Below are 26,119 nucleotides of genomic sequence, written 5' to 3'. Positions count from 1 at the left end.
AATATGTGAATAAAAGATTTTAAGACGGGGACAGGATAAGGGAGAAAATATAAAATAAATGAAGTTAGTAAAAAAAATCTTGCTTTTATTAGTGATTTTAAATAAATAGATCCATAAAACTGAATAATAGAGTATTGAACATTTTAGTAGATGTGGTTGCTGAGGTTCTACAAAGATCACCAAAAGATCTTTCAGCCCCAACAAGGTGCCACAAATTTAGAAGAACAAAGAGAGAAAAATGGAGCCCATAAGCTATAAACCAATGAGTATGTCTGTTAATATTAAAATTCTAGAAAAAAGTTATTAATGACATTGTTTATGATAATTTAAAGGCAAGAAGTGGGAAAATAATGACCACTAAATGGCAGCATGGCTTCATCAAGAATTTCAGCTATCATTTACATAATACTTTATAGTTGACAAAATGCTTTACTTATATACTTCCATTTGATCCCTACGACAACCCTGTAAGGAAAATATTAATGATCATCTCCATTTTCTGCTTGAGTAATTTTAAAATTGTGTTTGATTATAACCTTATTTGGCATTATTTTGATAAAGATATGGGAGTAGATTGAAATGTCCATATCCACATCTTTTTACAGATCAGGAAACTAAGCCCAATAACGTTAAGTGACTTGCCCATATTCATACAACTAGCAACTGTCTGAGACCAGTTTAAACTCAAGAAGATGAGTCTATGTGATTTCAGATCTGAAACTCAATCTACTGCACCACCTTCCTACCCCATCTCCATTTTATCAATGAGGAAATGGAGGAAGAAAGAATTTATGATTTATCTGCTTTAATATAACTATAAAACTCTGAATCAGGAATCATTAAAATCCCATGTTCATTTTGCTTATTTACCTATATTTTATGTTTTTGAACATAAATATATGATTCATTCCTAGCTCTTTTCTTTGGTAGAACCAACATATATTCCTTCCCTGTTTTCTTCAAATTTCTTGTTCCATTATATGTGTTCCTGTTCCTGTTCCATTATATGTGTTATTTTTTGTAGCACCAGGCTTATTGAGGATTTTGTGAGCTATAATGGGAATAATGAAAGGTAGCTGGAAGATCTTTGAAGATGGTCTCTTAGAAACAGGAGGGTGTCTAGTCGGAGACTTCTGGTCAAGATGGCAGCTTAGAGAAAGCTAAAGTTCAGATCTCCGGAAACCCTTCCATACCAAACTCAAACTATATGTTCCTAAGGCATTGAAATTCAAAACAAACAACAGCATAGACCCCAGGAATCCTCCTCCTGGACCTGGACCTGGATCAAAAGGTATGGCCCCCCCAAAAGCCAGAACATGAGATCACTTGGACCTAAGGGGTAGGCAGAAGGAAGGTCCCAGGACCCATCCCCACAACCCAAAGTGATGAGTCCAAGGCAGCAGAGGGAACCGCAGAGCCTCAGGGCCGGCTATCCTGAAGGCCGCTTCCTGAAAACAACCTGACCTAGTCAAGGGGGCACCCAGACAGCAGGGAAACAGAGAGAGATGGGGGAGCCTGTAACCCCCTGACCAAATCCTTCCATCTGAATCTCACTCAAGGTCCCTGCCTCAAAGCATACTCAATTCAACCCAGAGAAAGTTAATCTTATCGGGAGCCCTTGGAGCTCCGGGAAGCCATGGTCCCTCCCCCAGCAGAGTGCTGGCTCTCCTGGCCAGCTAAGGCACAGAAACAAATACCCCAAGGAAAGGGCTGAGCCAGGCTCAGAGCGTGGAAGTAAGGCAACAGAGAAGCATCGGGAGGGAACTGAGGAGGGCAGTAACAGGGAAACACCAACAATTCCTGGCTTCCCCAGGAAGACAGAACAACAACTGCATAGAACGGACAATCTGCCTAGGGCTAAAACCTCTGATCACGAGACAGAAATAAGAAAAGCTAGTCCTCCCCACTCAGATAGAGATGGCAAACTACACAGAAACACAAAAGCCCCAAAATTCCAAGAAAAACAAGAAGAAGGGGGCAACTTTGGACACATTTTATGGAGCAAAAATACAAAATACAGAGGAATAGAAAAGGAAACAAGCAAATGCTCCAAAACCTTCCAAAGGAAATGGAAACTCTCCACAAACCCATGAAGAATTTGAATTGGAAAGGATCAAAAAGAAGGAAGCCTTCTGGGAGGAAAAGTGGGAAATAATGCAAAAGAAATTCACACATCTACAAAACCAATTTGACCAAACAGAAAAGGAAAACCAGGCTTTAAAGGTCAGAATTAGGCAACTTGAAGACAACGAGCAAGTAAAAGAGCAAGAATCAAAAAAGCAAAGCCAAGGTGGCCCAAAACTGGAAAATGAGGGGATGCCCATCAATTGGGGAATGGCTGAACAAACTGTGGTATATGTTGGTGATGGAGTACTATTGTGCTAAAAGGAATAATAAAGTGGAGAAGTTCCATGGAGACTGGAACAACCTCCAGGAAGTGATGCAGAGCGAGAGGAGCAGAACCAGGAGAACATTGTACACAGAGACAAACACACTGTGGTATCATCGAACGTAATGGACTTCTATTAGTGGTGGTGTAATGTCCCTGAACAACTTGCAGGGACCCAGGAGAAAAAAACACCATTCATAAGCAAAGGATAAACTATGGGAGTGGAAACACCGAGAAAAAGCAACTGCCTGAATACAGAGGTTGAGGGGACATGACAGAGGATAGACTCTAAATGAACACTCTAATGCAAATACTATCAACAAAGCAATGGGTTCAAATCAAGAAAACATCTAATGCCCAGTGGACTTACGCGTCGGCTATGGGGGGTGGAGGGGGGAGGAAAAGAAAATGATCTATGTCTTTAACGAATAATGCTTGGAAATGATCAAATAAAATATATTAAAAAAAAAAAAGCAAAGCCAAAAGATCAAGAAATTAGAAGAGAACATATAATATCTCACTGACAAGGTGACAGACTTGGAAAATAGAGGAAGAAGAGATAATTTAAGAATAATTGGACTTCCAGAAAAGCCAGAAATAAACAGCAAATTCGACATCGTAATACAAGATATAATAAAAGAAAATTGCCCAGAGATTCTAGAACAAGGGGGCAATACAGCCACTGACAGAGCTCACAGCACACCTTCTACACTAAACCCCCAAAAGACAACTCCCAGGAATGTAATTGCCAAATTCCAAAGCTTTCAAACAAAAGAAAAAATCCTACAAGAAGCCAAAAAAGGACAATTTAGATATAAAGGAATGCCAATCAGGGTCACACAAGACCTTGCAAGTTCCACTCTGAATGATCGTAAGGCATGGAACATGATTTTCAGAAAGGCAAGAGAGCTGGGTCTTCAACCAAGAATCAGCTATCCATCAAAACTGACTATATACTTCCAAGGGAAAGTATGGGCATTCAACAAAATAGAAGATTTCCAAGTTTTTGCAAAGAAAAGACCAGAGCTCTGTGGAAATTTCGATATTGAAAAACAAAGAGTATGGAATACATGAAAAGGCAAATATGAAGGAAAGGGAAAAGGAGAAAAATGTTATCTTTTTCTTTTACCCAAACTCTATTCTTTAAGGACTACATTTATATCAATCTATGTATACTACAAATAGAATAATCTTTCTCACACAAAGATTCACATGGGAATAGGAGGGGAAGAAAACTCCTATAAGATGGAGAGGAAGAGAGTTTTTACTTAAGCCTTACTCTCAGGGAAATCAACTCTGAGAGGGAAGAACATCCAGATCCATTGGGATCGTGAATTCTATCTTACCCAACAAGAGAAGGGAGAAGGGAAAACCAAGGGGAGAGGAGGGAGGAAACACAAAAAAGGGAAGGAAGAAGAGGGTGGAGGAGGAGGGAACAAAAAGGGAGGGACTAGAAAGGGAAACATATCAAGGGAGGGGACAAGGGGGACTGATTTAAAGTAAATCACTGGACTAAAAGGTAGAGCTGAAGAAGAAAGATTAGAATTAGGGAAGGATATCAAAATGCCAGGGAGTCCACCAGTGACAGTCATAACTTTGAACGTGAATGGGATGAACTCACCCATAAAACGTAGATGAATAACAGAATGGATTAGAATCCAAAACCCTACCATATATTGTCTTCAAGAAACACACATGAGGTGGGTAGACACCCACAAGGTCAGTCAGAATTAAAGAATGGAGTAAGACCTTCTGGGCCTCAACTGACAAAAATAAGTCAGGAGTTGCAATAATGATATCTGATAAAGCCAAAGCAAAAATAGACCTGATCAAAAGGGATTAGGGAAGCTAATTATGTTTTATTAAAAGGGACTTTAGATAATGAGGAAATATCACTAATCAACATATATGCACCAAATAATATAGCACCCAAATTTTTAATGGAGAAACTAGGAGAATTGAAGGAGGAAATAGACAGTAAAACTATATTAGTGGGAGACTTAAACCAACCACTATCAAATTTAGATAAATCAAATAAAAAAATAAACAAGAAAGAGGTAAAAGAAGTTAATTAAATCTTAGAAAAATTAGAATTAATAGACATATGGAGGAAAATAAATAGGGATAAAAAGGAATACACCTTCTTCTCAGCACCACATGGCACATTCACAAAGATTGACCATACATTAGGTCACAGAAACATGGCACACAAATGCAGAAAAGCAGAAATAATAAATACAGCCTTTTCAGATCACAAGCAATAAAAATAATGATCAGTAATAGTATGTGGAAAACCAAATCAAAAACTAATTGGAAATTAAACAATATGATACTCCAAAATCATTTAGTTAGAGAAAAAATCATAGAAACAATTAATAATTTCACTGAGGAAAATGACAATGGCGAGACATCCTTTCAAACCTTTTGGCATGCAGCCAAAGTGGTAATCAGAGGTAAATTCATGTCCCTGAGTGCATATATTAACAAACTAGGGAGAGCAGAGATCAATCAATTGGAAATGCAAATAAAAAAAAAAACTCGAAAGTGATCAAATTAAAAAAACCCCAGCAGAAAACCAAACTAGAAATCCTAAAAATTAAGGGAGAAATTAATAAAATCAAAAGTGATAGAACTATTGATTTAATAAATAAGACAAGAAGCTGGTACTTTGAAAAAACAAACAAAATAGACAAAGTACTGGTCAATCTAATTAAAAAAAGGAAAGAAGAAAAGCAAATTAACAGCATCAAAGATGAAAAGGGGGACATCACCTCTAATGAAGAGGAAATTAAGGCAACCATTAAAAATTACTTTGCCCAATTATATGGCAATAAATACACCAATTTAGGTGATATGGATAAATATATACAAAAATACAAACTGCCTAGACTAACAGAAGAAGAAATAGAATTCTTAAATAATCCCATATCAGAAAAAGAAATCCAACAGGCCATCAAAGAACTTCCTAAGAAAAAATCCTCAGGGCCCGATGGATTCACCAGTGAATTCTATCAAACATTCAGAGAACAGTTAATCCCAATACTATACAAACTATTTGACATAATAAGCAAAAAGGGAATTCTACCAAACTCCTTTTATGACACAAACATGGTACTGATTCCAAAACCAGGTAGGTCAAAAACAGAGAAAGAAAACTATAGACCAATCTCCCTAATGAATATAGATGCAAATATCTTAAATAGGATACTAGCAAAAAAACTCCAGCAAGTGATCAGAATGGTCATCCACCATGATCAAGTAAGATTTATACCAGGGATGCAGGGCTGTTTCAATATTAGGAAAACCATCCACATAATTAACTACATCAACAAGCAAACGGACAAGAATCACATGATTATCTCAATAGACGCAGAAAAAGCCTTTGATAGAATACAAAACACATTCCTATTAAAAACACTAGAAAGCATAGGAATAGAAGGGTCATTCCTAAAAATAATAAACAGTATATATCTAAAACCATCAGCCAATATCATCTGCAATGGGGATAAACTAGATGCATTCCCAATAAGATCAGGAGTGAAACAAGGATGCCCATTATCACCTCTACTATTTGACATTGTACTAGAAACACTAGCAGTAGCAATTAGAGAAGAAAAAGAAATTGAAGGCATCAAAATAGGCAAGGAGGAGACCAAGTTATCACTCTTTGAAGATGACATGATGGTCTACTTTAAGAATCCTAGAGATTCAACCAAAAAGCTAATCGAAATAATCAACAACTTTAGCAAAGTTGCAGGGTACAAAATAAACCTGAATAAATCATCAGCTTTTCTATACATCTTCAACACAGCTCAGCAGCAAAAACTAGAAAGAGAAATCCCATTCAAAATCACCTTTGACAAAATAAAATACCTAGGAATCTATCTCCCGCAATAAACACAGGAACTATATGAACACAACTACAAAACACTCTCCACACAACTAAAACTAGACTTGAGCAATTGGAAAAACATTAACTGCTCATGGATAGGATGAGCCAATATAATAAAAATGACCATCCTACCCAAACTTATTTATCTATTTAGTGCCATACCCATGGAACTCCGAAAATATTTCTTTACTGATTTAGAATAAACCATAACAAAGTTCATTTGGAATAACAAAAGATCTAGGATATCCAGGGAAATAATGAAAAAAAAAACACACACATAATGGGGGCCTTGCAGTCCCAGACCTTAAACTATATTACAAAGCAGCAGTCATCAAAACAATTTGGTACTGGATAAGAGACAGAAAGGAGGATCAGTGGAATAGACTGGGGGCAAGAGACCTCAGCAAGACAGTTTTCGATAAACCCAATGATCCCAGCTTTTGGGACAAAAATACACTATTCGATAAAAACTGCTGGGAAAATTGGAAGACAGTGTGGGAGAGACTAGGTTTGGATCAACACCTCACACCCTACACCAAGAAAAATTCAAAATGGGTGAAAGACTTAAACATAAAGAAGGAAACCATAAGTAAATTGGGTAAACACAGAATAGTATACATGTCAGGCCTTTGGGAGGGGAAAGACTTTAAAACCAAGCAAGACATAGAAAGAGTCACAAAATATAAAATAAATAATTTTGACTACATCAAATTAAAAAGCTTTTGTACAAACAAAACCAATGAAACTAAAATCAGAAGGGAAACAACAAATTGGGAAAAAATCTTCCTAAAAACTCCTGACAAAGGTTTAATTACTCAAATTTATAAAGAGCTAAATCTATTGTACAAAAATCCAAGCCATTCTCTAATTGATAAATGGGCAAGGGACATGGATAGGCAGTTTTCAGATAATGAAATCAAAACTATTAATAAGCACATGAAGGAGTGTTCTAAATCTCTTATAATCAGAGATATGCAAATCAAAACAACTATGAGGTATCACCTCACACCTAGCAGATTGGCTAACATGACAGCTATGGAAAGTAATGAATGCTGGAGGGGATATGGCAAATTAGGGACATTAATTCATTGCTGGTGGAGTTGTGAACTGATCCAGCCATTCTTGAGGGCAATTTGGAAGTATGCCCAAAGGGCAATAAAAGAATGTCTACCCTTTGATCCAGCCATAGCACTGCTGTGTTTGTACCCCAAAGAGATAATGGACAAAAAGACTTGTACAGAAATATTCATAGCTGCGCTCTTTTTGGTAGCCAAAAATTGGAAAACGAGGGGATGACCATCAATTGGGGAATGGCTGAGCAAATTGTGGTATATGTTGGTGATGGAATACTATTGTGCAAAAAGGAATAATAAAGTGGAGGAATTCCATGGAGACTGGAATGGCCTCCAGGAAGTGATGCAGAGTGAGAGGAGCAGAACCAGGAGAACATTGTACACAGAGACTAATACAATGTGGTATAATCGAACGTAATGGACTTCTCCATTAGTAGCAGTGTAATGTCCCTGAACAATCTGCAGGGATCTAGGAGAAAAAACACTATTCATAAGGAGAGGACAAACTGTGGGAGTAGAGACACCGAGGAAAAGCAACTGCCCAACTACAGCGTTTGAGGGGACATGACAGAGGAGAGACTCTAAAGGAACACTCTAATGCAAATACTAACAACATGACAATGGGTTCGAATCAAGAACACATATGATACCCAGTGGAATCATGCGTCAGCTATGGGGGTAGGGGGGAAGAAAAGAAAATGATCTTTGTCTTTAATGAATAATGCTTGGAAATGATCAAATAAAATATTATTTAAAAAAAAATAAAAGTAAGAGAGAGGAGTCCCATTTGAGATCAGAGTTGGAAATGTTGACCTGTAAGGACTCTTCAGACTCTAAAAAAAAAAAAAGAAATAAATAGGAGGGTGGAGTATCCAGAGTTTAATGCTAGGGACTCCTTGGTTCCTGATCCTCCCTTCCTTGTTTATGTGAATATTAATAAACCTTATCTTTAATGTCAGATAGCATTTTGGCCTACTACTTGCCTATTGACCCTACTCTCTGAGTTGGTGTATCTAAACTTGATAGGTTACTTATCCAACCTTTTTGATACATATTACCCACCTATTTCAATCATATAGAACAATCAATTTTAAGAAAAAAAACGTGGCTAATGAAACAAATCATAGGATTTTTCTCAAAAAAGGGTATTTTGACAAGTTTTTGTTAGATGTACTTGATCTTTTGTCAGATTTCCAAGTATGTCTTAATGATTTGGGGGGTTCAAATTCTCTTCCCAGACCAGCTAAAAAGTAGGCCCTCCATTTCCTATTTCTGAATATCTCTCATATCCTCTACTTAAAATGCTACTTGAGTACCCACATTTATTTAGCAAGCACCTACTGCCCACCTGGATTACAGGGTCAAGTCTTTTCTGCCCAACCCTGCCCTGTTGACTCCAATGCTCTTGCATGGCATGTCAACAGATGGTGAAGTGGTGTTCATGCTGTGAAATCATTATTCAATTATGATTTTCAGCTGCATGTAGTTGTCACAACTGACAAAAAAGAATAATCCACAGAAATTCAGTTAAAACATACTCAGCAGAGAAACAAAAAACAAGTTTGGCTGTCACAACAGAAAGATTGAGAATGAAAGCCAAAGAACTTGACAGAGAGAAATTCTACATAGCCACATTGTTCCTGAGGCCTTGTTTTCATTACTTTCCACTTCAATAGGAGATAGTTAGATGGGATCTATATTTATCAGGGTCCAGAATTCCTCTGATATTTGTAAGCTGTTAAACTCTTTTCCACCTTGTAGATCACAGTAATTGCAAAGTAGAATTATTTCAAAATTGTTATATGTATTCACCGCTCTAAATGTCCCAGGGAACTTCCTTCTTACCACATTTGGAATTCCATAACAGGCCTTTTATTTTAATTCATTTGTATATTTTTATGATTACACACTCAGGAAAATCCAAAAGGGGGCATAGACTACTCTTATGTCTAAGACAACAGAAAATCATTAAGAATATTGTTTATCTTGTGGTAGGAGGAAAATGGCCTAAATTGTTCAGATTAATTGATATAATTGTCATTGAAGTGGACAAAGACTAGCTAATTAAAATCTTGTTTGTGAAGATGGTTTCTTCTGTGATTATCTTCAATTTTTTTTCACCTAACCAAGAGGACTGTAACTATTTAAAAAGATCAAACACATAATTATTATATTCTAAGCCTAACCTAATATCTTTGAAGCTCTGTAATACATGTGGATATGATATTTTATTTTCAGCTTCAGAAGGATTTGAAATAGCCATATTTCATGAAACTTCACTGTTATACTATTTATTTCTCACCTATCGTTAATGAAAATATTAAAGATGCAAGCCTCATATTCTAGGCTCTTTCTTCCTACTAGAAATGGAACTGACTCACATAAGCATATGCCATAATTTATTACTTTTCTTTGTCTTCAGACTTTCAACCACCTAGAGTTATACTTTTAACCCATGCAATTTAGATCATTTTGCATGTATAATGAAGTCCACCTGGGGAATATAGAACAGGCTGAGAAATTGTAACCTGATAATGCTAGTGGTCACAGCCAAGGCCAATTCTCTTTGCATATTAATCACAAACTTCTGAAAATACTTGTCACAGAAGCAATTGTTCTGAAGTATTGCCAGCCATTTTGCAGGAGAAATGTGAGAATCACTTAAGTATTCTTTTTCTTTCTCATCTAGACAAAAGAGCCATTCTAGAAACCAGAAAAATAAAGAATCAAGGAGAAATGATCTTTAAAATGTTTGAAGTGGGAACAATGGATAAAATCCTAGAAACCTTAGTCACATATCACACTGATGGGTCAAATTGGCCAAATGAAGATATTAAGAGCAAATGGAAAGAACAACTTGAAATTTTCAATAATAACTAGTAATAATGCATTCCAAAGGTATTTGGGGAGAAAAGGGAACAAGAAAGTGAGAGAAATTAATTTTAGCAATACAAAGTAAAATCCTATTATAGTTGGGTATACTCATACTACATGAGAGAATCCTTTGTTGTTTTCAGGATCTAGATGAACTTGAATGGGCTCTAAATGTAGGCATTTAAAGAATTTCTTTCAAGATCATTTTGAAAGTTCACTTGCTTTACTTGAAATTTTAAAATTAACAGCAGTGGTGGAAATATTTGTAATGAGCTTATTCTTAAATTCAATACATAGTGCAATAATAGAATGACCAAAAAAAGAGTTATTACTTATGTATGCTTTTTAAAAAGTCATTTTTCCAACTACTAGACCATTTTCCAAAATGCTAATTTGCATTTTAAAAATATATTAACTGTTTTTAATGGTTATTTTGGTTCACAGTAGATGTATATGTTTTTAATTTTTACTGATTCAGCAACAGACTAAAGATATAAGGCATGAACAGAACTGCTCTCTAATCCCAAATTAATAATACAGGTTGGAACTCCTGGAGCCAAAATGACAGAAAAAGGCAGGAACTACCAAACTCTCCCAAATTCACCTCTGAACACCAATAAAAAAGAAAATAAAACACCTTGAAATAAATCATAGAAAAGTAGAATCAATATAGAGATGAGGTGAAACAACTTTCCTAAAGAACTTTGAAAGTCAGCAGGAAAGATTTGTCTCACTGGGATAAAAAGGGAGCATTGGCCCACAGAGATGACATCTGGGCAATCCATCAGCAGGCTTCACCCCAACAAACCAGCAAGCAATGAGTACCCTCTGCCACAACACAAGAAAGTTGGGGAAATGGCCCAGATATTCAGATATAAGTGCAGAACTTAACTTTATCATAAATTTAAGTCATGAAGTAGGCTGGAAAAATAAGGGGAGAATTTATGATCAAACAAGAGATAGAGAACATTACTGGATATAAAATGGATAATTTTACTTACATTAAATTAAAAAGCTTTTGTCCAAACAAATCTAATTTATCCAAGATAGAAAAGTAGGGGGTGGAACTCCTTTATCAGAGCAAGGGGTGTGTCCCAAGAAGGCCAAGAAATTCACCTCTCAACTACCAAAATATTCCATTTAAAGCCTTATTTCTCAAATACATAGAGAATTCAGTCAAAGTATAATATAGGTCAATCCCGAATTGGTAAATGGTTAAAGGATATGAATAGATAAATTTCAGATACAGAATCTAAACTATTTATAGTATTATTAAAAAAAGTGGAAAAAAGTCAGCATTGCTTGATCAAAAAGTTTCTGGAGGGGAGGAAATATAAGAAAATAGGAAAGTTAGTAATGCTTCAGGTTATAAAAGGCTTTAAAAATCAAACAGAGATTCAATATTCAATCCCACATAAAATAAGGAGTCAGTGAAAATTATTAACTAGAGGGGTGAAATGATTCAGACCTGCACTTTAGGAAGATAACTTTGTTTGCTGAGAGGATTAACTAAAATAACAAGAGATTTCAGGAAAGATGAAGACTATTATAATACTCTTGTGCCAGGGTGTGTTATGAGGAAGAGATAAGTTTAGTAGGAAAATGAAGGTTTGCAGAGGTCAGATGCCTGAGACCTGCAGAGAAAAACTCTGGAATGCTCTAAGAAAAGGTTAAACTGGAACTGATGGGTAGTTGACTGTCTCTCTGAATGTAGACTGGGGAGAGTGGCTGCCTGTCCTGAGGTTTCTGATCCTATCCTGCTTTCCTATCCTGCTCGATGTTCTTGTTGTTATCCTGTTGCTGTGTTTCCTTGGGAGAAGAACCTGGTGATCCTGACGTTAGTCTGAACCAGCTTTCTGCACTGCTAGTAAGCTGAGGTCTGGGTCCATTTGGGCCTGGGATCTGCCCTGGGGCCCTGTCAAATCTCTCACAGGCCAGCACCTCTAGTAATAACCAAGTGAGGGTTTAGTGCAGGTTATCTAGAACAGGGACTGGGTTTATAGATTAGAGAGAAGAGGGTGAGAAGTACAGACTATTAAATCTCAGAAGACCCTCCATGAGGAGGTTTAGATATGGGTTTTGTAGCTAGTGAATTAATGACAGGGATTTCCCTTACCCTTCAAACCACTCTCTCTCTCTCTCTCTCTCTGGAAATAAAATACACCTTCCATTTACTATATCCAGCTCTGTGACTGAGTAAATCTCTGTGCTAGTCCCAGATCAGGATCTGGCCTGGTCAAGGCTAACTTTTAGACCTTACAACCCACATAGTAAAAACCCTGATTCTGGCCCAAAGTAATCCATCAATATCCCATCTGATCCTATCTCCCCAAACCCCCTTTTTACAGGTGGTAGATATGTGAATGGAGGAAAGTACATTTAAAGGAGAAATGTGAAGACAGAAATAATATGACTTTACCCTATATTGGATTTTTGTAGTAAGTGTGACTGAGGAGTTGAGAATGTCACCAAAGTTGAAAATCCTAGTGAAAGTTCATAAGTGGTACCCTCAAGAATAATAAAGACATTTAAAGGAGAAGGAATCTTGAAAGAAACATAAAGAATTCTATTTCATAGATGATGAGTTTGAAATACTAAAAGAACATTCAGTTAGAGATGTCTAAGGGGCAGTTAATGGTTTAATACTAGAAATCAGCAGAGAGTTAAAGGCATACATAAAAATCTTGGCATCATCTTTGAGAGAAGAAATGAATAGTCACATAAAAGTCAAAAATATGTAAAACCCAACATGCTATAGAATGAAAAAATTTAAATAAAGCCTTCATAAATACCCTTAATTTATTGGGCAGAAACTGGATGAAGATCTATCAGAGGAGATCGTACTTGCCAGACAGGTGAGAAGAAGATCAAGAGAGAACAATTTTATTGAAACCTAGAAATGAGATAATATTCAGAAGAGGGTTTCAAAGGCTGAGCAGAACTAATGCACAGAGGCGGAGTCAAGATGGCAGTGTAGAGGCAGCAAAAGTACAGAGCTCTGAAAACCCTTCCTTACCAATTACAAACTAAATGCTCCTAGGGGACTGAAAATCAAACTTAACAAAAAGACAGAGCAAAGGAACCCTCCTGATGGACTCAACTTAAAAAGTATGCCACCAAAAGCCAGAATTCAAGAACACTGGGTTTAAGGGGAAGAAAGAAGGAAAGTCCTGAGACCCCACCCTCACCTAGAGCACTAAGCCTCCAGCAGTAGCTGGAACCTCTGGGCGGGCAAGGGAGCTGGTCTGGAGGAAGTATCTTATGGGCAAAGGTGTGCCAGACTCAGAGTGTTGAACACAGGCAGTGGGAAAGCAGTTAGAGAAGAAGTGCAGAGCTCAGAGTACAGAGTGGGCAGACTAGTTGCAGCAGCTCAGATACTCCATATTGCCAAATCTTGCCAAGGTTTTGGCTTCAGGGCAAATCCAACTCCACCCAGCTGGAATTAATCCCATCAAAGCCTCCAGAGGGCAGGGAAACTCAAGTTCCAAGAACCCTCCCCTACAGACTGCACTAAGAGATTTACTGACAAAGCTCCAAGAGTGAAAGCTGACATAACAGCCCCAAACCACAAAAAAATGAGAGGAGCAAAAGCGTAGGCAACTACAGGGAGTAAAGAAGGGGTAAATATGAGTAAACAACAGAAAAAGAAAAAAGAAAATACAATTGCCAGCTTCTATATAGGCAATGATCAAAGAGTAAATGGAACAGAGAAGGATGAGGGAACACCAAGCAAAAAAAAAATCAAACCAAAAACCCCAGTGAAATAGATACAGGCTTTGGAAGAAAGAACTCAAAATACACTTCAAAACACAATTAAGAGAGGCTGAAAACAACTGGGAAAAGAACTTAAAAAGCAAAATAAGTCATCTGGAAACAGAAAGCAGTGTCTTGAAAGACAAAATTAATCAGCTTGAATATGAGGCAAAGGAGATGAAAGATGAGGAAAAGAAGGTGAACGATGAGGCAAAGAAAATGAAAGATGAGGCAGAGAAGATGAAAGATGACCTCCAAAGAAAATCAGACTAGATGGAGAATGATTACCAAAAAGCTAGGGAAGAAATCCAGTCTTTAAAATCCATAATAAAACAACTAGAGGCAAGAGACTTCAAAAGGCAGCAGGGCACTAGAAAGCAAAATCAAAAGAATTAAAAAATTGAGGAAAATATTAAGCACCTCATTCACAAAACAGAAGATTTAGAAAATCGTTCCAAGAGAGAAAAATTAAGAATCATTGGTATACCAGAAGACCATTACAAAGGAAAAAGCCTGGACATCATACTACAAGATATTATCCAAGAAAATTGCCCTGATATTCTAGAACAAGAGGGAAAAATGGAGATTGAAAGAATCCACAGATCACCTCCTGTACTTAACCCCCCCATTGACAATACCCAGGAATGTTATAGCCAAAGTCAAGAATTATCAGACCAAGGAAAAAATATCACAAGCTGCTAGGAAGAATTCATTCAGATACCATGGAACCACAGTGAGTATAACACAGGATCTGGCTGCATCTACACTGAAGGACAGGAAGGCATGGAATATGATATTCCAGAAATCAAGGGAAATAGTTCTACACCAAGAATCAATTTTACCCAACAAAATTGACTATATTTTTACAGGGGAAAGTATGAACATTTAACAAAATAGAAGAATTCCAAACATTTGTAAAGAAAAGATCAGATATTAAAATTAAAATTAAATTAATTTCTCTACTAAGAGTATTATATATTTAGAGGTTTATTAAAGATTATTAGAATTAAGAAATAAAGAAATACAAAATAAGAAAGCACATGCAACATACTTGCTACATCTTGCCTTCTAGGTAGAGAGTCGGGTGTCCTTAGAAGCCAAAGCAGAGAGACCAAGTAGGTGGTACAGTTAGTTTAAATACCCATTTTCTTCTCAGTCCAGGTGGGTATCTCAGGTTGAGATTATAGGGCATTCTGGGAAGTGCAAAGGACTTCTGTGGATAGAAGTCTGGGGGTTCATTTTTCCATTTTTACAATGTCAACAGAAAATTTGATGCGCAAGCACAGAACTAAAGAGGAACATCAAAAGGTAATTAAGAAAGGGGGGAAAAGAAAAACAAAACAAAAAAAATTTTTAAGAGACCCAATAAGATAAAATATGTATCCCTATAAGAAAAGAGGTCATTGCTAACTCTTAAAAAATGTTATTATCACCTGGGAAGATAGAAGAATTACACTTAGAGGGAATACGGACAAACTGTATAGGATGAAATGCCAGGACATAAGTATGTATATAGATATATGTATGCATAAATACATATATGTGTGTGTGTTTGTGTGTGTGTGTATACGACCAGAGCTAAAAAAAGAAGTTAATACAAAAAGAAATGGGAAAAGAAACAAAAAGGGATAGATTTATATGTCACAAAGAAGAACATGGTGGAAGGGGAGAGAACAACAATACACTGAAAGGGTAAAGAGGTTGGAGATAGGAAATACTCAACATTTATGTGCAATGAAATTGAATCAGAGAGGGAAGAACAATCTAATACTTTGGGGCAGAGAATTGATTTGAGCCATATAGGGAAGTAGAAGGGTGACAAATGAACTGGTGGAGAAGGAAGCAGTACAAAGGAGGGAGAGGGTGGGGGGTTAGTATAAAAATACTGTAAAGAAAATAAGAGGGGAATGAGAAGTGAAGGGGGTAGAAAGGGGAGTAAAATAAGGGTCAGAATTAGGGGGACTGAATAAAAACCAAATATTGTAGAATAAAAAGTGAAAGAAGAAAAGGCAGGACTAGGAGTGGGAATCAGAATGCTGGGAAATATACAGCTGGTAATCATAACTCTGAATGTCAATAAAAAACTCACCCATAAAAAAGCAAGCGAATAGCAGAGTGGATTAGAAACCAAAATCCTACTATATACTGTCTACAAGAAACACATATGAGGAAGGTAGACAAGCATAGGGTAAAAGTAAGAGAATGGAGCCAAACCTATTGGGCAACAACTGATAATAAAAAGAAGGCAGGGTTGCTATCATGATAGCTGACAAAGCCAAAGTAAAAATAGATCTGGTTAAAGTGAATAGGGAAAGTAATTACATCCTGATAAAAGGCAGTATAGACAATGAGGAAATATCAGTACTCAAAACATATGCACCAAATGGCGTAGCATCCAAATTTCTAAAGGAGAAACTAGTGGAGCTCAAGGATAAAATAGATATAAAAACTATACTAGTGGGACACCTAAACCTTCCTTCATCAGAACTAGTTAAATCAATCCAAAAAATAAATAAGAAAAAGGTAAGAGAAGATAATGAAATCTTAGAAAAATTAGAGTTAATAGATATGTGGAGAAAAAGAAATAGGGACAAAAAGGAATACACCTTCTTTTCAGCAGCACATGTTACATTCGCAAAGACTGACCATATATTAGAGCATAAAAACATTGCAAACAAATGCAAAAGAGCAGTAATAATAAATGCAACCTCAGATCACTAAGCAATGAAAATAATAATTAGTAAGGGTACATGGAAAGGCAAATCAAAATTAAGTGGAAATTAAACAATACAATTCTCTAAAATCAGTTAAAGAACAAATTATAGAAATAAAAATTTCATAGAAGAAAATTACAATGATGAAACATCCTTTCAAAATCTATGGGATGCAGCCAAAACACTAGTCAGGGGGAAATTCATATCCTTGAGTTCATATATTAACAAATTAGAGAGTGATGAGGTCAATGAATTGGGCATGCAAATTAAAAAAATAGAAAGTGAACAAATTAAAAATCCTCAGAAGAAGACTAAATTAGAGATCCTAAAAATGAAAGGAGAAATTAATAAAATTGAAAGTCAAAGAACTATCGATTTAATAAAGAATACTAGAAGCAAGTACTTTGAAAAAAACAAATAAAATAGAAAAATTCCTGGTCAATCTAATTTAAAAAAGAAAGAAGAACACCAAATTGAAAGCATCCAAGATGAAAACGGAGACCTCACCTCTAATAAAGAGGAAATTGAGACAATCATTAAAAATTATTATGTTCAATTATATGGCAATAAATATGGAATTCCAGGTGATATGGATGAATATTTACAAAAATATAAATTGTCTAGACTAACAGAGGAAGAAAGAGAATACTTAACAACCCCATATAAGAAAAAAAAAATTGAATAAGACATCACAGAACTCCCTAAGAAAAAATCCCCAGGTCCAGATGGATTCACAAATGAATTCTATCAAACATTCAAAGAACAACTAATCACAATATTATACAAACTATTTGACAAAATAAGCAAAGAAGTTCTACCAAATTCCTTTTATGACACAAATATGGTACTGATTCCAAAGACAGGCAGGTCAAAAACAGAAAAAGAAAACTATAGACCAATTTCCTTAATGAATATAGATGTAAAAATATTAAATGGGATAATAGCAAAAAGACCCCAGCAAGTGATCATGATGTTTATATACTATGACCAGGTAGGATTCATACCAGAAAGGCAAGGATGGTTCAATATTAGGCAAACCCTCCACATCATTGACCATATTAACAAGGAAACTGACAAAAAACACATGAGTATCACAATAGATGAAGAAAAATTCTTTGACAAAATACAACACCCATTCCTACTGAAAACACTACAAAGCATAGGAATAAAAAGCTCTGTCCTAAAAATAATAATCAGTATATATCTAAAACCATCAGCAAACATCATCTGCAAAGGGGACAAACGAGGAGTCTTCCCAATAAGATCAAAAGTGAAACTAGTATGCCCATTATCAACTCTACTATTTATCATTATACTATAAATACTAACTATAGCAATTAGAGAAGAAAAATAAATTAAAGGTGTTAAAATTGGCAACGAGAAGACCAAGCTATCACTCTTTGAAGTTTATATGATGGTCTATTTAAAGGACCCCAGAAAATCAACCAAAAAGCTAGTCAAAATAATAAAAAACTTTAGCAAAGTTGCAGGATACAAAATAAAACTGCATAAGTCATCAGCATTTCTATATATATCTCCAACACATCTCAGCAGCAAGAATTAGAAAGAGAAATTCCATTCAAAGTCACCCTAGAGAATATAAAATACTTAGTAATCTATCTGCCGAGACAAACACAGGAACTATATGAACACAACTAAAAAACACTCTCCACACAATTAAAACTAGATCGAAATAATTGGAAAAACTTTGATTGCTCATGGGTAGGATGAGCTAACATAATAAAAATTAAAATCCTACCCAAATTAATTCCCTTATTTAGTGCCATACCCATTGAAGTACCAAAAAACTTTTTTACTGAATTAGAAAAAAAAATTACAAAGTTCATTTGGAAGAATTAAAAGATCAAGGGTATCCAGGGAAATCATTAAAAATAATGTGAAGGAAGGAGGCCTTGCAGTCCCAGATATCAAACTATACTGTAATGTAGTGGTCATCAAAGCAATTGGTACTGGCTAAGAGACAGAAAGGAGGATCAGTGGAATTGACTTGAGGTAAGAGACCTCAGTGAGACAGTCTATGATAAACCCAAAGATCCCTACTTTGGGGACCAAAATCCACTATTTGATAAAAAACTGCTGGGAAAACTGGAAGACATTATGGGGGATATTAGATTTGGATCAACATCTCACTCCCTACTCCAAGATAAACTCAGATTGGGTGAAGGACCTGAATATAAAGAAGGAAACTAAAAGCAACTTGGTTGAACACAGAATAGTATACATGTCAGACGTTTGGGAAAGGAAGGACTTTAAAACCAAGAAAGAGCTAGGAAAAAAACTACAAAATGTGAAATCAATAATTTTGATTACATCAAATTAAAGTTTTTGTAGAAACAAAACTAATGCATCCAAAATTAGAAGGGAAGCAACAAATTGGGAAACAATCTTCATAACAAAAACTCTGACAAAGGTCTAATTACACAAATTTATAAAGAGCTAAACCAATTATATAAAAAAATCAAGCCATTCTCCAATTGATAAATGGGCAAGGAACATGAATAGGCAATTTTCAGTTAAAGAAGTCAAAACTATTAATAAGCACATGAAAAAGCATTCTAAATCTCTTATAATCAGAGAGATGCAAATCAAAACAAGTCTGAGGTATCACGTCACACCTAACAAATTGGCTAACATGACAGCAAAGGAAAGTAATGAATGCTGGAGGGGATGTGGAAAATTCATGGCATTAATGTATTAATGCAACCATTCTGGAGGGTAATTTGGAACTATGCCCAAAGGGCATTAAAAGACTGTCTGACCTTTCATCCAGCCATAGCACTGCTGGGTTTGTACCCCAAAGAGATAATAAGGAAAAAGACTTGTACAAGAATATTTATAGCTATGCTCTTTGTGCTGGCCAAAAATTGGAAAATGAGGGGATGCCCTTCAATTGGAGAATGACTGAATAAATTGTGGTATATGTTGGTGATGGAATACTATTGTGCTCAAAGGAATAATAAACTGGAGGAATTCCAAGTGAACTGGAACCACCTCCAGGAAGTGATGCAGAGTGAAAGGAGCAGATCCTGGAGAACATTGTACACAGAGAATGATACGCTGTGGTACAATCGAATGTAAGGGACTTCTCCATTAGTGGCAGTGCAGTGATCTTGAACAACTTGGAGGGATATAGGAGAAAAAACAAAAAACAAACAAACAAACAAACAAAAAAACTATCCACATTCAGAGGAAAAATTGTCGGAGTAGAAACACAGAAGAAAAACAAGTACTTGAATACATGGGTCAAGGGGATATGGCTGGGGATGTAGATTCTAAATGAACCTCCTAATACAAACACCAAGAACATGGAAATATGTTTTGATCAAGGACACAAGTAATACCAAATGAAATTGTACATCGGCTCTTGGAAGGTTTATGCTAGGGGAGGGAGGGAAATATGATTCTTGTAACCAAGGAATAATGTTATAAATTGACTAAATAAATTGATTTAATTTTAAAAAGATAAAAAGCTAACCGGAAGAAAAAGAAGTAATGCATAATGAGGACCTAAAATATATTAGAATCCAGATACATTGTATATAGAACAAAACAAAGCAACCTCCCCCCAAAACACACACACACACACACACACACACACACACACACACACACACACACACGCACGCACACACAGAAACAATGTGCAAATTGTTTTGTAGAGTTCTTTTTTGGGGGGTTTTGTGGGAGTTTTATCAGACATTTTAGCTCTTTCCATTTATTTGTCTTCTGCTACGAAGCAATGGGCAGAGTATGCATGCAAGAATTTATTGAATAAGACTATTTTTTTCAGATTATTCAATATGCCACAGACTTCCACATTATTCTTATACATTATATAAAATTCATTAAAATCTGATTATGAAATTACATGATAAAATATAAGCACTTAGTGGAAGAAAATTAGAATGACCCACAAGGCTAATTCTATTCAAGTGTCTAAAATTTTGTCATAGAATATTTATTTCCTTTTTTCTCTGAGGAACAAATTCCATAGCAAATTCAGTATTAATAAAAGCAGTTTTACTTATTTTGAGTTATAATTGATTTTTACATGGGAATATGTGCAATTCTAAAGTATTTATAAAAATTCAAAGAATGGAAGTGTGAATACATTCCCAATTTTAAACAGAAAAGAACTTATGAGGAATTTGATCAAGTTGATTATTTGGTTCATGGCTTTATTCTACATCAGTATATTGGACAATTCACCCATTATCTTTTAATGTATATTTATACCTTCATATATTTGAATAGTAGAATATATATATATATATACATATGTATGTATATGTATACATGCATATCTATATAATAGACACATATAAATACACTTAACACATGTTAAACTTGAGGTTTACAAGGGATCCTATTTGAAATGCACCCCCAAACAAGTGGAAATATAGGATTGAATTCAAGAGAGGAATGTACCAATTGTTATTTATTTACCAATGCTAACTTTACTGTCCAACATGTCTGAAACAAAATACATTTTCCTTGTAAAGCCTTGCCTCTTCTACTTCTTTACTGAGTCAAAACCCTATCAGCCTTTCCGTAACAGGTGTGCAATTGTGAAACTACCTTCAGCTTCTGAGTCTTTCACCTTACATATCCAGTTGCCAAATCTTGCTCATTCTACCTCGTGGAAACTTCACAGCTCTATCCCATCCAGTACACCCAGAAGCCTATCATTCTCTTTAAGTTCTTCATAACTTCTTCCTCAGAAAATTACTTGGTTTTCTTTTCAAAACTCTCCTCTCTAATACATCCTCCACACAGATGTTTGTAATACAAAAGTTTGACCTAATGCACAGGTTTGACCATTCAGTTTTTTGCTCCTAATAAATTTTCTTGAAAATCTATTAACTCTAAGGTTGAACAATAGAAACTCTCTCCCTTGTCTCATATAAAACTCCAAATGGCTTGGTTCCATTCTACTTTTCAGCTTTATTACACCAAATTCCCCCTCAAATGTTACATACCAAGAAAACCAGACTTTTAATTTTTCCTTATATACTCTATTTTGTATCTCAGTCTCTTTGTACTATATGTGCTCCATACCTGGAATCAATTTCCTCCTAATCCCTGTCTTTTTGAATCCAGAGATTTGTTTACAACTCAGCTTAATTGTTCCCAATCATAGGGCATCCTTCTTGATCCCCTAGTCTAGAGATGTCTCTCAATCCAACATACCAGAAATATTCCTTTAATTTTTTTTGCATAAACTTATATAAGAATGACTTTTCTATTTGAATTCAAATCTGTCCTCATACACTAGCCACGTGACCCTAGGCAAGTCACTTAATCCTGTTTGCCTGAGTTTCCTTATCAGTAAAATGAGCAATAATGGAAATGGCAAAACCTTACAATGTTTTTGCCAGGAAAACCCCAAAGAGGTTCATGAAATGTTGGAAAAGACTGATATGACTGAGTGACAATGCATTTACAGTTTGACTCAACTATAAAATGTAAGGTCTCTGAGGAAGGGGGTTATTATATTTTGCCTTTGTTTCCTCAGTGCCTAACAGAGTGCTCACACATAAAATGTGCGACATATTCTTATAAATTTGAATCAGTTCTCATATTGAGAATATGAGGCCTTTATCATTAACACATGTTGTGAACCCACCACCCCTACCTCAGAGTTCCACTCCCCTTTTATCCTTTCCTACATTGGTTTTGTTTGTGAACAATTTTCATAATTTAATATAATCTGAATTACCCATTTTACATTTCAAAATATTCTCTCTCTCTTATGTGGTCATTATTCTTCCTTCCCCTCAAAAAGCCAAAAAGCAGTTGCACTGGGTTTTACATGCATGATTGTTCAAAACATATTTCTATATTATCCATATTTGCAGTCAAGTGATCCTATAACATCAAAATACTAATCACATCCCTGTCACATTACATGGTAGAACATATATTTTTCTAATGCATTTCTGGTTCCACAGTACTTTCTCTGGATGTGGATAGTGTTCTTTCCCCTAAGTTCCTCTGGATAGTCCTGGATCATTGCATTGCTGTTGGTAGAAAAGTCTATTACATTTGATTGTGCCATAATGTATCAGTCTCTGTGTACAAGGTCCTTCTAGTTCTTCTCCTTTTGCTCTGCATCAATTCCTAGAGGTCATTCCAATTCACATGGAATTCCTCTATTTCTTTATTCATTTCAGTACAATAATATTCCATCACAAACATATACCACAATTTATCCATACATTCCCCAATTGAAGGACACCCCTCATTTTCTAATTTTTTGCCACCACAAAGAGCTTGGCTATGAATATTTTTGTACAAGTACTTTTCCTTCTTATCTCTCAAACCCAAACCCAGCAGTGGTATGGCTGGATCAAAGGGAAGGCATTCATTGAAAGTCCTTTGGGTATAGTTCCAAATTGCCCTTCAGAATGGTTAGACCAATTCACAACTTCAAAAGCAGTGTATTAGTGTCCCGATTTTGGCACATACTATCCAACATTTATCACTTTCCTTTACTGTCACATTGGCTAATCTGCGAGGTATGAGGTGGGACCTCAGAGATGTTTTAATTTGCATTTTTCTAATCAGGAGGGAATTAGAACACTTTTTCATGTGCTTATTATTAGTTTTGATTTCATCATGTGAAAACTGCCTATTCATGTCCCTTGACCATTTTTCAATTGGAGAATGGCTTGACTTTTTGTAAATTTAACTTAGTTCCTTATTTCATTTTGGAAATTAAACCTTTGTCAGAGAGTTTTATTATTGTGGAAAGGAAACAAACATAAGTTCTGGACTTTCTGCCACTGTGTTGGAACAAGCAACAGTGGGAATATTAGAGAAAGAAGAAATTGACAAGACTGACAGTTGGTGGGGGAAGGGGAAACTGGGAGTTGCAGGTGGTCTTGTGACTAGAGCACTTTCTTCCTGGTTTGGGAAGTGGGAGGAGCTTTGGCTTCCCAGTCTCGATAGAATGCCTCTATTTTCTACAGCCCAAAGAGACAGGTCCAAACAGCTCTGAAAGTCAGAACTTTTCTTGTTACTTGCTGTCTACTGATATAATTTTGAAATTAAGAAAACTAGCACAGATATGATGTAGACAGGAATAAGAGAAACCCTCCATCAGCCTGTGAGGCCTGGCCTCATCTCCAAAGCTGAGAAAGACTCCAACCTTATTTAGGTACATCCCTCTTCCCATTTCCCTGATACCTCTCCAATCTGAAGGGGTTATTAAAATTTATCTTATTTGAATATCACAGTCAGATAAGTGGACTATCTTTTCTGGGGCATAGAGGGAGCTGAAACTCAGTTCAGTCATCCAATTGCAAACATTCCTTATTGGATCCCTGCTGGGCAACCAAGTTCTCGGGAAAGGCTTGTCACTCAGGAAGGTCCCTGTTTACCTGCTCTGGGGCAACTTCAGCAGCAATCCAGCAAGAAGACATCCCCACAGATTATCATAAGTGGCTCATTTCTCGGACAACCCATTTTGTTCAAAACTAGCCTCTCAGCAGGGGGCATCTCTCTCCTTTGCCTCACTGGCAGCAATATTCCCTCTCTCCCCTTAAACTCCTCCATTCCCTGCTACAAACCTTACATATCCCTTGTTTTTTCAATCCCCCCATCTTTCCCTATAAATATTACATTATAAAAAAGTTCTTCCAGTTTGTTGCTTTCCTTCTAATTTTGGTTTTCTAGCATTTCATTTACTTCCCTTCCTTCTTATTTATTTTTTGGTTCAATTTATCTAGTTCTATGAGGGTAAGGTTAAGATCCTCCATTAGTATGGTCTTCCTATCTATTTGCTCATTGAGTTCCTTCAATTTTTCCTTTAGAAATCTATATGCTCTATTTTTTGGTGCATAGATATTTAGTAATGATATTACCTCATTGCTTAGAGTACCTTTAACAGAATATAATTTCCTTCCTTATCTCTTTTAATCAGATCATTCTCTACTTTGACTTTGTCTGGTATCATGATTGTTACTCCTGCTTTTTTTAAAATATAGATTATGCATAATATATTCTGATCTAGCCTTTTACCTTGAATCTGTGTGTGTCACCCTGCCTCAAATGTGTTTCTTGTAAGCAAAATACAGTAAGATTCTGGATTTAAATCCACTCTGCTATCTGCTTCCATTTAATGGGTAAGTTCACCCATGTACATTAAGCATTACGATTACTAAGTATGCATTGCCCTTCATTTTATTATCCCCTTTAGATCCTGCTCTATTCTTTTTCATTCTATTCCTCCTCACCAGTGTTTTGCTTTTTGTCATCCCCTCCCTTCTATTATCCCTTGCTTCCCTTTTCTTGTTCTCCTTATATTTCTCTGTAGGGCAAGATAGAATTCTATATCCCACTGAGTATACTCATTCTTCCCTCTCTGAGCCAGTTATAAACAGAGTAAAGTTTAACATTGCCCATTACCACCCTTATTCTCCCCTCTCTATATTGATTTTTCTAGCCTCTTTATGTTATGTAATTTACCCCATTCTATGTCTCCCTTCCCTTTTCTCTCAGTGAAGCTCTCTCTTTCAGCCCTTGATTGATTTTTACATGCATTCATATATATATATATATATATATATAATCATACATACATATCATTCCATATCATCACATTTACATATATATCATATTATCATATATCATCATATATATCATATCCTAATGAGTTTACTTTTCCACCCTCTTTCTGAGTAAATTCCTTCTATCTTCTCTACTACTGAGAGTAATTTTCGAGAATTATAATAATCCTCTTTCCATGTAGACATATAAACATTTTTACATTAATGAGTCCCTGAAATTTTCTCTTTATTATTTACCTTTCTGGGCTACTCTTGTGTCCTGTATTTGGCCTTCAATTTTTCTTTTGGTATTGGTCTGGCTTATTCTTCAGGAATGCTTTGAAATCTATCTTATTGAATGACCACTTTTCCCCCTGAAAGAGTATACTCAGTTTTGCTGGATAGGTGAGTCTGGGTTGTAAACCCAAGTCTTTCACCTTTCTGAATATCATATTCCATGCCTTCTAATCCTTTAATGTAGAAGTCACTAGGTCCTGAGTGATCCTGATTGTATCTCCATGGTATTCCAATGGTTTCTTTATGGCTGTTTGAAGTATTTTTTCCTTGGCTTTTTGGCTCTTGAATTTGGCTATTACATTCTTGGAAGTTGTCAATTGATGACTTCTTTCTGGAAGTTATCTGTGAATTCTTTCAATTTCAATTTTATTTTCTTGTTCAAGGACCCCTTGGCAGTTTTCTTGAAGAATTTCTTATAATATGATCTCCAAGATTTTTATTTTTTTCTTCATCATGACTTGTAGGTATCCTAGATCTGTTTTCTAGGTCAGTTCTTTTATTCAATAAGATATGTGATGTTTTCCTCTGTTTTTTTTCTTCTTCTTTTTTTCATTCCT

Source organism: Monodelphis domestica, chromosome 6 (assembly GCF_027887165.1).
Source record: "Monodelphis domestica isolate mMonDom1 chromosome 6, mMonDom1.pri, whole genome shotgun sequence".
Lineage (NCBI taxonomy): Eukaryota > Metazoa > Chordata > Mammalia > Didelphimorphia > Didelphidae > Monodelphis > Monodelphis domestica.
Note: the sequence above shows the minus strand (reverse complement) of the source record.